At 31.5% G+C, this 12,546-nt stretch overlaps 1 long non-coding RNA gene across 1 annotated transcript; it reads left to right on the top strand.

Moving 5' to 3' along the window:
• The first annotated feature begins 4,947 nt into the window (after positions 1 to 4,947).
• Positions 4,948 to 7,680, top strand: LOC111707553 (uncharacterized). The gene is made up of 3 exons (XR_002766471.1): positions 4,948 to 5,073; positions 7,332 to 7,399; positions 7,633 to 7,680. It is a non-coding gene; the product is annotated as an uncharacterized LOC111707553 (long non-coding RNA).
• The last annotated feature ends 4,866 nt before the right edge of the window (positions 7,681 to 12,546 follow it).

Genomic DNA, 12,546 nt, shown 5'->3' with positions numbered 1-12,546 from the left:
CCCCCCCCCACCTTCTTCTGTAATTATCTTTTAAGAATAGCCTATCTTGATATTAACAGTTTTATGGGTTCTACAATATCTGGGATAAAAAATAACTATAATGTAGATATTTTTAAAAGCTGTTTCGGAATCTGTGCCTTTAATTTCTACAAATATATTTCTGTTTAGAGTAAATGAACTAGTTGAGCGTCTACTATCTGATCCAGCTACAACTGGTTTATTAAAACCAGATTCATACTCATCTAAATCTAGTATATTTGATACTAGTAGAATACCTCATTTATCCTTACTTACTCAGGTATACAGAATACTAGGATACTTATCCTTACTTACTCAGGTATACAGAATACTAGGATACTTATCCTTACTTAGCCAGGTATACAGAATACTAGGATACTTATCCTTACTTACCCAGGTATACAGATTACAGAATACTGAATACAGATACTTATGTTTTAGATGGTCTAAATTGAAAAATGCCGATAAATTAATTTGGATATCCATCAATGCTGACAGATAAATCCGCGGATTTTCGATTTTCCAATGTTTAAACAAAAAATGGCAGCTTGAAAAGGCAACAGTAAAAATCTAAAATTGTGTTAGAAAAGGGGAGAAAAGTCTAAAGTGACAAAAGCGAACTATTAAAGCAAGGACTTCTATGAAAATAGTTGAACTATATTTACCAAGTTAAACCACTTATCCTGTGCTTCACACCTAAACTTAATCTGGTTCTAACTTGTTCCATTATAAATTTTCATTCATAAATTCTTGACTTGAAATTTTACAATAAATTAAACATATCATTTGGTTGTCTGACTTCATTTCCCCTAAACTCTGCTCAGCATAGATATGAAAGCTTAAAAGTTTTCAGCTGAAAAAGCATTAAAAAGATAAATCCGATTTCTAAACATGAATTATGGGGTATGGTTCACAAACCTGTCCTGAAAGGAACTGTAGACTTGATGTCAAGTGACCCTCCAGGCAAAGATTTACAACGGTACCTTCCAAAGCTTTGTCTGATCAAGCATCAATTAAATATCAATGTTAATAATTTTGAAAATTGACTTTTGAAATTTTGGGTTCTCAAAAAAATTGACTTGCGTATTTCTACTGCAGGAAAACATAAAGGAATTGTCAGAAACACTTTTAAGTCTAGAATAACGTCAATATCTCCCACATTATTGATCAAATAAAAGCTTAAAATGTACTGTTGTGAATCGGGCATTGCTATCTTTGCATTAAGTGTCTCTGTAAATTACACTTCAAATAGACAGTGACGTTCTTAGTGTTATAATTAACTAAACATTATAGAGGAAAAAAAACATGTTTGCTGTCGTTTATATTTTGTGTCTGAACTCTGAAACCCGATCGTGCTGAAATATACATAATATGGTTGTTTGGGACAGGGGCGTATACACTGGGAGGGGGGATATTTAGTAATTTGCCTCATCCCTGGGAAGATGAAAAATTTGAAACCCCCCCCTCTCCGAAAGTTTCAGGTATACGCCCCTGGTTTGGGATAAATCAAAGGAGGGGTGGGGCAGGGGTGCATGGTTTATTGATTCAAGATTTTTATCCTTTTTTAATCCCGTCTTCTCCAAAATATTCAAATATCAGGGAGTGTATTCGATGAATTGGAAAGTGGAAAGATAGATAATCTGAAAAACTGGTATTTTCATAACTTTTGATATGATTTTACTTATAATCCAGACAATGCATTAGAATTTTAATATCAATAATTTGATATATAAAAGGCTTTTAGGGTGCTTCACACAATATGTCTTGCTTTTTAACTTTAAATTGTGGCTCTATCCATGAGCATTTTCTCTCGAACAATATAAAACAACAAAAAACTTTATACCTTTTATCGTATTTCTTGGATTTTCAACATTTTACGAAAATAGATTTTTCTAAGCATCCATAAACCTTCGCTGGTGACATGAGAGGTCCCACAAAAAATTAGGCATTTTTGGTTATGACGATTATTGGACACAGACAAACATACAAACACCCAAACAAACAAGCAAAGTGAATAATTTTTGTTCACATCAATTCCCTGATGAAGAACAAAATATTTTCATTTTTGTAATTATATGTTTTACTTGTTTTACACCAAGAAATACTTAATATAATATTAAGTCTTCTTTAGATTGTCATATTATGTGGGACACACTGTAATACTAATTATTGTGTCTGTATCTTAATCAGTTCCCAGAATCAATCTGGCCAGCTATATACGTCTCTCTGGAAGTTTTGACGTCTTTATTATTATAGGAATTTTAATTCATTCGAATGATTTGAAGTTTTTTCATTTTATGTATATTATCAAGAAGGGGAGGAAGGGATGAAAGGGGAGGAAGGGATGAAAGGGGAGGAATGAAAGGGGGGGGGTTGATTATAAAACAAATGTAAGGTGTAACTTTAAGATGCATAAATATATATTTTACAATCCCTACTCTAGTTTTTGTTCCTAGCTGTGCTGAAGGGTTGGTCCCATGCTAAGGGGTTTATATTTCACACAAAGACCCCCCCCCCTCAGGGATGTATATATCACATTATTAATACACCCCCCCCCCCTCAGGGATGTGTATTTCTCATAAATACATCTCCCCCTCCCCGCTCAATGGTGTATATTTGACATAATTAATCTTTCCCCCCTTAGGGGTGTATATTTCACATAAATACCTCCCTCACAGAGGCTTATTGTACATGATAAAAAAACTTTTTATTTTATACTTTATAGAAATAGAATTTAGCAAGTCTGAAAAAAAGTTTTGTAACATTTTGAGCTTGAAACCAATAAAACTTTTTTCATCTTGAGGCTCAGTTCAATTTATGATCAGTTAAGAATTCTAGAGTATCTATCTATCTATCTATCTATCTATCTATCTATCTATCTATCTATCTATCTATCTATCTATCTTCAAAAATATAGGAGCTACGTGGTCAAAAATATACGAGCTACGAGGTCAAAAATATAGGAGCTACGAGGTCAAAAATATAGGAGCTACGTGGTCAAAAATATAGGAGCAACGAGGTCAAAAATATAGGAGTTACGTGGTCAAAAATATAGGAGCTACGTGGTCAAAAATATAGGAGCTACGTGGTCAAAAATATAGGAGCTACGTGGTTAAAAATATAGGAGCTACGAGGTCAAAAATATAGGAGCTACGTGATCAAAAATATAGGAGCTACGTGGTCAAAAATATAGGAGCTACGTGGTCAAAAATATAGGAGTTATGAGGTCGAAAAAAGTCGTATTAGTAATGTTGCATAAATTTAACATTTTCTTTCTGTTTCTAGTTTGCAGAATTAATAATAACTTAATTTCTAGATTGATAGTTCTTGTAATATTGTTCTGAGTCTATTATTGAGAACCACAGGGGGGGCAATTGTTGATTTTTATCTGATAAATTATCTATTTGTTTTTTAACAATTTATTATTTTTACATTTTTAATCTTATAAATTGGATACAGTTGATACAGACAAATTCTGATTCTTCTTCTTGTCATTGTTTCTCTCCTTCCTTTCTCTTTTCCTTCTCATGACATTCTAACTCAAGCTGATTCAGCTTCATCACATATTTGTAAATTATCTATTTATAAAACATCACAATATTGTATCAATAATAAAACAAGTTTTAAGCTCAGTTTACAAGATTTCTATATCATGTTTGTTTATCTTGATAAATCTTGCAATCAAATATTAGCGATTTAAATGTATATTTAATCTCCTTAAATCCTCCTTCCGTCCTTCTTGCAATCTCTCTTTAAAGGAACTGTTCACGTATTCAGGAGACCAAGAATTTAAATAGTTGGATGCCCTATTAACAACAGCAACTTTAAACCATTTAAAACTTTGTCTGTGAAAAATTACAAAAATATTTGTTTATAATTTTGGATTATGGTAACATGCGTGTTTATACAGCAGAATCAGAGAAGGAAATTGACAGAATTATCTTTAATATCTTCCTAATTTGAACTCAGATGATGGTTGACAGGGAAACATTATAATTTTAAAGTGTCTCTTGAAATTACTTTATCAGTCCCTTTTCAGTCGTTTTTTTAAGTTGACAGTCCCTTTTTAGTCTCTTGTAACGTTGACAGTTCCTTTTTACTCCTTTTTTAACGATGATAGTCCCTTTTTAGTACTTATTTTAACGTTTATAGTCCCTTTTCAGTCCTTATTTAAGGTTATAGTCCCTTTTTAGTACTTTTTAACGTTGCTAGTCCTTTTTTAGTCCTTTTTAACGTTGACTGTCACTTTTTTGTCCTTTTATTAACGTTGACAGTTTCTTTTTAGTCCCTTTTTAACGTTGACAGTCCCTTTTTAAACTTCTATTTCTAAGTTTCTAATCTAAATTGACATGGGCCTTTGATAAGGATCTTTATATGTGTGTAAACTGTTCTCCAGCAGTCGCATGATCTCTCTTCTAAATAGTTTGGATTGTATCTCTCTTAAACCTTACAATGCCCTTCTGTTTAGTTTAAGATTGTGTATAGAACCGGGAGTAGAAAAGGGGTAAAGCATGAGGGAGGAGGGGGGGGGGAGGGGGATGAGCCTCACTAAACTTCATCCGAACCTTGCAATACTAAAATTTGAATCTTACAAACAAACTACCAGTAAAACTAATTTTTGATTTTCCAAATAAAATATTTTTTAGCAGAATGCAAACGGTTTAAAAATAACATTTCGTGTTATTATATTAATTTAACACTGTTTTAAACCTTTAATAATCATCTCTATAGTTGGATTTCTAATAGATCCTACATTAAATGTTAAATCCTTTGATTCAAAAGGTTACACTGAAGAGATTCTAGGTGATAATCAAAAGTTTTGAACTGTAGAACTTGTGGCCCACATAGATCTAGAATGCTATGAAAAGTTCCATTAATTTTCAAGATTGGATTAACTTTAAAGTGTAGCAACGCCTTGGCCTTGGACTTTGCCTCACTAACTTACTTATGCTATTTTGTAGCCTTAGACATTTACATTTTAGAAAAATATTTGTTTTTTTACAGGAAACCCATTGGCAGCTGTGGTGTAGAGTTCGTGATTATTTGAACGACAAGGTAAATATTTAAAGAGATTGACTACGTAAATTGAATTGGTTGTTTAAAGGAACTGCAAAACGAAATTTCAAGTGACCTTTTGTATTGATAAATTGACATGTTCGATTTACAATGGTATCCTTGAAAGTATTCAAGTATGAATAAGATATCTATGTTTTGTTTCATAAACTGAAAATTTCATTCGTGATTTCTCTACAAACATACAAATATACAAAATATACAAAATATACAAATATACAAATATACAAATATACAAATATACAAATATACAAATATACAAATATACAAATATACAAATATACAAATATACAAATATACAAATATAAAAATATACAAATATACAAATATACAAAATATACAAAATATACAAATACACAAATATACAAATATACAAATATACAAAACATACAAAATATACAAATATACAAATATACAAATATACAAATATACAAATATACAAATATACAAATATACAAAATAGAAATAATGGAAATAATGGAATAGTTCTCAGAAATAAACATCTTTCTACTTGTAGAAAAGCCACCTTCCATTTCGGTTATATATCAGATGATGGGTTCAAGGGTATTCAAAATGTGCCCATTCATAAAATAACACATCAAAAGAAATTATTATTTACTGACATTTCTTTGTCATTTGAATTATAAAAAGATCTGTTAACAGAAATGGAAGTTTTGAAAATTAACAGCAAATTCTGTTAGAAAACGGAAACACCCATTAAGTTATTTGTTAAAACCAGCCGTCAAAAAAAATGAGAATTAACGGACAATTTCAATAATATTTAGTTCTAACCCGGAATTTGATATGAACTTAAATAATTTGTACAGCCCTTTGTTTTAATGTTTATCAATAAATATTTATTTGTTAAACGTGAATGCAATCATCAAATTTTAAAATTTTGAATTTGCAACAAAAACACCGCAAAACTTATTTAAAAATTCGCACATTTAACCAGAACAAGTTGTCAACAGTCTACAATAGTTATTTTATGTTCTCCAAACATGATATTTTGGAATATGTATAATTTGTTTAAATATTTAAAAATGGACTGAACTCGTGATTCCTCATGTTCCCCCATGCAAAGATGGCAAGATCTAGTTCACAATGATACCCTTGAAACCATTCTCTGATCAAAAATGTGGAAGATATTATCTTTTTCTTGGTGAAATTCTTTTAACTCCTGTATATTTTCCTAAAGTAGAAATGAGCTAGTCACTTTTGCGGAAAAACCACAGTTGAAAATTATCAGTTTTCAAAAATATAAACATTGATATCTAATTTATACTTGATCAGACAAAGCTTTTAAGGGTGCCGTTGTGAGTCGGGCATTAACATCTCTGAATCACTCCTGTATGCCGAGTCCATTAGCACCTGATCCAATCAGGGTTCAGTCATGTGTTTGTTGTCTATTCTGATCCAATAGAAATAATATGGTGGTAACATCTATCTTTCTATCTATCTCATTATCCAATTAGAGTTATTAATCCTTCAATCGGCGCTATCAGTAAATGGAAATATTTACTTCTAATGAAACTATGGTGGAATGGAGGGTTTCTTATGCAATTACGCTTAAACAGTCCATTTGAAGTAAATATTAGTAAATCATGCATTGCCGAGGAAAACAAAAATCGAGCATTGATTTGAGTAAAACTGTTAAAATTCCTTTTTCTTTTCTATTTAAAGTTGGATTAATTGATTGATTGTAGATGTTATTTCAAGTGGCACTCCAGTTATAAATTCACTGATGATTCACACCGGTTTCCTTCAAATTTGTCTAGTAAAAAAATAATTGAGATATCCATAATCTTCTCTTCTTCTCTTTTAACATTAATTATTTTCAACTGTGGGTTCTCTTTCAATTTACTTGCGCAGAAACAATGGAGGATATTGTCAGAATTAAAACTTTTTAAAATGAAAAAATTACAGATAAAGGTTTAAATATCGTTGTGAATCTAGGATTCCAATCTTTAAACAGAGTCCCTCAAATTTACATAAAATACACAGAATTTAATTGAATCTTTGCCACAAACTCAAATTTTCTAATCATTATATCTTTGCAAACTTATGGTGTTTAATAGTTGATATTTCAAACTTAGATTGTTTAATCTTCCACGATTAATAGTTTGAAATATTCAAGGTCTACGACATTGGGTTGCATAGATATAGGAAGTAGAAAATCATGGAGTTTGTGTCAAAGACTAAATTCCTTTATATTGTTTAATTATTGAGATTTTTTTCAGGTTTTATTTTCGTTGATCTTCATTCTTATTCTTACTAAACCAGAGCAGGGACAAATCCGGATACTTAGGTATTCATTCTTTTATCCTTTCTTTTTTTCATCCTTTCATCCTTTCTTTCTTTCATTCTTCCATACTTTCTCAATCAAAATTCATAAGCTCATTTGGGCCAAAAACGCCGTTAATAATTACCAAAACGTTATCAGATTGAAACATTCTTCTAGAAACAATCTTTAAGTGGTATTTTCAATAACTTATTCTTCATTTTATTGTACTTTCAGCTAAGATTTTTAAACGTGTTTAGGCTTTTACAGGGATATCTTTGGTCTCTAGGAGAAAGAAATCACAGGAATATACAATAAAAATTAATCATATTACAAAAACATTATCAGGACTATATCATGTGTAAAAGTAATTTCAAGTAACCATCCATTTATAAAGGGTCTGGTCTGGTCTGGTTGTCTGAAGTCAAATCAGATATCGTTTTTTTCTAGCCTTAAATATATTTGATTAAATTGTGGTTTTTCTAAAAACTGACTTGCGTATCTTTGCAACAGAAAGCTTCCTCATTCACTCTCCGCTTCATAATAAAATGTTATAGTCACATTGTTATCAGCGTGTAGTTGTAAAGTGGCGAAGTGTTAAAATATTTTCTGATTCGATTCTCAGATAAGGGTTGTAACTTCTGGGATTCGTTTTTGCAGATGCTAGAGGGGTTGGTTGGGTCTTTAGAACTGGCCAGACTAATTAGCAGGTTAAATCACCATGTTTACTGTGCAAGGGTTGTAAAATAATCTAGTTTTTTGCGCATTTTCCGAACCTAATAACAAGATAAACTAATTCAGCGCAACCTTTTTTTTATTACTAACAAGGGGTGTGAATAATAAAAAACATTTTACGACTGGCTTAAAGCTACATAGTTCTTACAAAACCATTTCAATTCACATTTTAAAGAGTAGCACGTTTTAAGTTTTCAGTTTGATCTTTGGGCGGTAAATCAGATAATAGACAAGATCAGTTTGAATCTTGGTGGAAGAATTCAAGCTTCTAGACAAGATCAGTTAAATTATTGGTTGGGTACCACGTTTCTAGACAAGATGAGTTTCTAGACAAGATCAGTTCCATTTAATAAATATCATTATTAAAGATGATTATTGTGTAAACTATAGGAGCCGGTTTGGTAACTGTTTACTTACTGGAAACCTAATTCAGGAAATTCAAGAAATAAACAAACTACGTATTCTCTAATCTCTAATCTCTAATCTCTATAGTCAACCTAAACACAGCAATTACCTAAAGCTGTTCCTGATCAACACTGCAATGGTCAACCAGATGACGTCTCCTACTGTGTGCATCTATCCATCAGATAAAAACGTTCGTAGCGGCCAAACTATCGTCCCCCAAAGTATGTCATTGGGACAGACTTTGTTCATACATTCGAAAAGAAGGAACGGCTTCATGAGTACATTGTGTGGGTTCAGCGGAGAGTATAATAAGTTTAGACTCAAAACCCAGAAAACCTGTAGAAACGAAAAGTGATCTGGGCACAGTGAATAAATTCGGACGTACATAGCAATCAATTTGAACTTTTCAAATAATTCTTTCAAAACAATCGATTCGCAGCTTTGAAACCTTCAGTGACCAGAGCTGCAAGAAAGTAAAAGTGAACCGTAAAGGTAGAAGAAAGGAAAAAGGCCTGGAAACACTTTGCACTTCAAAGTTGGTCCGGTCTTAACTGTTATACAGTAAAACCCTTAATAACGAATACATCGGAAGAATTTATCAAATGTCGTCTCGAAAATTTTTCAATGAGTTTTATACTATATTACGTAAATTTCAGTATTTGCGAAAATAAATAAATAGCCATGAATATGCGGGAACAGTTTTAAAGAGCTCCATATAATCATTTAATTAAAAAAACTAAATATCTGCAACATTCCATTATCAGAAAGTAAAGAATACAACATTTTATGAATTCTTACGATGTATTCGTTATTAAGGGTTTCACTGTATAAAATTTGCTAAGCTCTGCTTAGAACACAGATCAGATAACAACTCAGAACCTAGAGTCGTAACCAGAAACTGCGGAAGAGGAAGACGACATTATAACAATACTTATGTGTATTCAGGGGCGGATACAGAGGGCGCGGCAGGACCTTCGCAACCCCCCCNAAATTTTTTTTTGCAAACATTTTTACTATAAAACTGGATTTTGCGATAAAAAATTCAATTTTTGCAAATTTGCAATTTTTTTTGCAGATTCTAAAAGTAGAGCACAAGAGCTTTCTAATGATGTATCATTTGTCATATTTGGACATAAAACATGGGATTTAGAGGGGGGGGGGGTCAAATTGACCCCCCCCAGCATATCCTGGTTTTCAAGTACCCCAACAGGGATAGGGTTAAGCATTAAAGCATTTGACCAAATTCGTTGGTTTTTAATAAATTTGAATCGGAACAGATTTCTTATAATATCTCCGTCAATTTTGAAGGTGCAAAAATGGTAGACAACGCTTTTGAACTCCAGAGACTAGTAGTTTTTATTATTAACTGTTTTAACATCGGATACTACAGTTAAACCCTAAATAAGTCATACATTTATCAAATGTCGTCTTGACAATTTTTCAATGGGTTTTATACTATTTTACGCAAATCTCAGTATTTGCTAAAATAAATAAATAGCCATGAATATGTGGGAACAGTTTTAAAGAGCTCCATATAATCATTTAATTAAAAAAACAATTATCTGCAACATTCCATTATCAGAAAGTAAAGAATACGACATTTGATGAATTCGTTCTATGTATGGCGCTTATTTAGGGTTTAACTGTACTAAAATTGTGTTCACGTAATAATGCTAATAATGCTAATGTTTTCAGCACAGAGTTCGTTTAAACATATTTGTTACATACAGACTTTAGAAGGTAAAACGAACATATTTGTTACATACAGACTTTAGAAGAAAAACGAACATATTTGTTACATACATACTTTAGAAGGGAAAACAAACATATTTGTTACATACAGACTTTAGAAGGGAAAACGAACATATTTGTTACATACAGACTTTAGAAGGAAAACGAACATATTTGTTACATACAGACTTTAGAAGGAAAAACGAACATATTTGTTACATACAGACTTTAGAAGGGAAAACTAACATATTTGTTACATACAGACTTTAGAAGGGAAAACGAACATATTTGTTGCATACAAACTTCAGAAGGGAAAACGAACATATTCGTTACATACAGACTTTAGATTTAGAAGGGGAAAATGAACATGAAAAATCTCTACTACGTATGGGATCACCTTGCGTTAACAATATGCGAATGAATGACCAGTATAGACTATAGTGTGGGTTGAACTATTACGTTATAAATCAGATAACAGGAATTGGAACAGTATGGTACAGGGTATCCCAAAAAACATGGGAATTCAGTGACGAATTCGATATCGTCTTTTCAAATAATTCTTTGATTAAGTATTGATACCTACTGAGAAAGCTGTAATCCGTAAGATTTTCGTCTGCTATTTTTACAATTTGTTTGTTTATGTTTTGACTGCATACAGTACGAGCGGGGGAAGGCAGGCGGCCATGAGCTACCACTATTTCCCCTTCCGTATACCACCACATTTGACTCTTCCGGGCAAAACTACTTTTTTTAATGGTATATTTAGGGCCTTTTAAGTGTGATTTTAAAAAATCCAGCCGCGTCACGCAAAAAGCACAACTCAACCAATTTTTTCAATTCTACTTAAGATTAATATTTTGTGTGTTGAATTCTTAAACTGTTTTACAATGAAATTTTTGACAAATTTGACTGAGTATTGCATCTTGAAATATCACAAAGTTGGTTAATTTTAAGATGGATTTAGTATAATGAGTCAGTAATTGAATAATCATAAGAGTTTGTGATATTTCAAGATGCAATTCAGTTTAAGAACACATTCTTGTAAATGTCTGTAAAAATGTAAATTGTAGAATCAGACTATTTTCCGGCAATCTGAAAAGGCAAACTCAATTAAGCTTTGGATTTAATCTTCATATGTTGGTTTGTATCCAATTTAAACGTCAAAACTATAACAGATCGGGCCCAAAATTTTTGAGGTAACTCCCATGACCCCACCCCATAATTACAAAATTTTGTCTCCAGAAAACTTTTATTTTCGCAAAATTTTGAAAATCCACGAGAAAAAAAATAATAAATCCTCGAAATATTTCTTTATTGTTTTGTTTTGTACAGATAGAGCCACAGTTAAAGCTCCCTGAAACCCTAGTTTATGAAAACAAAATATTTTTGCAATTGCAAATATTCTGTTCGATATTATGTAGAGAATACTAACTTTATATATTTCATTTTGATATATCTCTTTCAAACTATAAAACTGATTACCTCAGACCTGCAACTACGCCCCTAATGCTTGAAACTTTGCGCCTCAGGCTTGAAACTATTCAGCCCTGAATTGATGCGTGAATTTTATTTCATGTTAGCACGAAAACTGGAATAAGCTAAAAAAATTAAAATTTCGTTAATGTTTTGCTTTAAATTGATTGTTTAAGTGTTTAGCCTACAGGGTGGCCTCAAAGTAAATCTTTTTTTATGATGGTGAGATTAATATGACTTTGAAAATCTTTCTTCTGATTAGAAAATTATCTAATTAAACTTTTTTTCTTTTGTTTCAAACCAAATGGTGAAGCTATGTATTGTGTTTAAAAATTAATTTTTAGATACAACTGGATGTATTTCAATGAACCTTTCAGTCTTATTAAAAAATATCTTTTTAACGATTAACAGAAAAATTTAAATAATGTCATATCATACACAACTCATACTTTGCAATCAGGAGTTAAAAAAAAACAACCCCATTTTGTTGAGAAAAATATGAACAATTCCCAGCCCTAATTTACTACAAAGTGATTTCTTTTCAGCCTATATCTATATATATATATATCTATCTATATTTTATATTTCTTAAACAGAAAAAAAAACTTAAAGGTTTTTATCTAAACCTGTTACAGCCAAGAATAAAATAGTGCAGAGAATAGAATATGTACGCATTTGCTGCAAATAGAGATTGGTAGTTTTGATTTTTTCTAACGACTTTGATTTTTTGCTCACGATGAAAAATAACTTTAAATGAAACGATCGCTCTTATCACGGAAAACGAATCAGAGATAGATTTTGAATTTGAAAACGAAACGCTTTTTTAAACG

The sequence above is a fragment of the Eurytemora carolleeae genome, unplaced genomic scaffold, assembly GCF_000591075.1.
Source record: "Eurytemora carolleeae unplaced genomic scaffold, Eaff_2.0 scaffold772, whole genome shotgun sequence".
NCBI classification, from domain to species: Eukaryota; Metazoa; Arthropoda; class Copepoda; order Calanoida; family Temoridae; genus Eurytemora; species Eurytemora carolleeae.
This window is presented reverse-complemented; position numbering and strand designations above follow the sequence as displayed.